Source organism: Chiloscyllium plagiosum, chromosome 42, assembly GCF_004010195.1.
Source record: "Chiloscyllium plagiosum isolate BGI_BamShark_2017 chromosome 42, ASM401019v2, whole genome shotgun sequence".
NCBI lineage: Eukaryota > Metazoa > Chordata > Chondrichthyes > Orectolobiformes > Hemiscylliidae > Chiloscyllium > Chiloscyllium plagiosum.
This window is the reverse complement of record NC_057751.1, coordinates 11,289,726-11,291,003: the sequence shown is the minus strand read 5'-3', so window position 1 is coordinate 11,291,003 and position 1,278 is coordinate 11,289,726. Positions and strand designations below refer to the sequence as shown.

Sequence of the window (1,278 nt, the reverse complement as noted above, 5' to 3'; positions counted from 1 at the left end):
TTTTGAGGCGGGGAGCACACCTCGGTCGTGAAGCGGGAGGAACACCAGAGAGGGGGGGAAAGGTCTTTGTGTGTGTGTGTGTGTGTGAGAGAGAGGGGGAGAGGGAGGGAGGTTCGCGGGGGGAAATACCCAGCACCTTGCAACTGCTGAGAGACACACACACAGCTCAGAGCAAACACTCAAAGGAGAAACCCAACCTACCTCTTTATCTATCTCAGTGTGAGCAGCATCACGTGTACCACCCCCTTTACTACCCCCCTCCCCTTCTCTCTCTCTCTCTCTCTCTCTCCAGCTCCAAGGAGGAAAGATAAAACGCAGGAGCGATGGAGGCAGCAGCGAGAAGGGGGAGCGGTGCGGACTGAGAGGCTGCCCGAAGCTCGGCTCTCTGAGCCCGGGGGTGAGTGTGTTGCTGCTGCTCCAAGGGAATGGGGACAGACAGAGACACAGACTCCTCTCCGACTCACGCAGAACAAAGGCAACTTTCCAGGGGAGTGGGGAGAGAGAGAGAGAGAGAAACTAAAGAAAAGTTAGCCAAAGTTTGGCTGCTGCCTTTGTTTGGAGCCTGTGCTCCCGCGCGTCCCTCTCGCCCAGGGAGGGGGGGATTGCAGGCTGGAGGGGGCTTTGGAGTCGGGTTCGGATGGAAACGCATAGCCTTTTCCGGCCCCATCTCCTCACCATTCCCGGGGGTGGTCCCTGTTGGAAGTGGTCCTTCCCCCCCTCCAAGCCCCGGTTCAGGGCAGACGCTGGGAAAACGCAGCGAGACGGACCTTTTCCCGGGGAAGGAGCTTGGATGCACCCGGAGAAGGAAGGAGAGAGGAGGGAGAGGGAAAGGCGGGCTTTGGGAGCCCCCCCCCCGCTCCCTGCAAACCCCGGGATCTCTGGCAAACGCTGAGCCCCTTCTGGTTGTTTCGGTTGAATGGAAACTGGGCTCTGCTGTGTCCCAGTGTCTCTGTCTGTCTCTGTCTGTGTGTTTTATTATTTTACAATGGTTTCGGGACAGAAAGCCACGCTCGCTCCTTCCTCAATCCTGTCCCTGTGTCTCCCCCCCACCGAGATTCCCAACATGAAATCCTTTCCTCCCGTTTCAACTGCAGCTCTGAGCCCGCAAAATGGGGAGGGAAGTGAGGCAATGGTGAGCGGGGGGGTACAGTGGGATTGTACACCGTCTCATTCTGGCCCCCAGGTCCCAGAATCAGGGAGTGGGGGGAGGTAGGAAGGCTGATCCTGAGGGAGAGGGAGCAGGGAGAGAGGCTGATCCTGAGGAAGAGGGAGAGAGGG

General features: G+C 58.6%; 1 protein-coding gene across 1 annotated transcript in view; it reads left to right on the top strand.

Moving 5' to 3' along the window:
* Positions 1-279: 279 nt before the first annotated feature.
* LOC122543124 (fibroblast growth factor receptor 1-like) overlaps positions 280-1,278 on the top strand; it is a 141,544-nt gene continuing 140,545 nt past the window's right edge. Inside the window, exon 1 of the mRNA XM_043681460.1 lies at positions 280-397. The gene's annotated coding sequence lies outside the window, so the exon portion shown is untranslated. The remainder of the gene's footprint in view (positions 398-1,278) is intronic.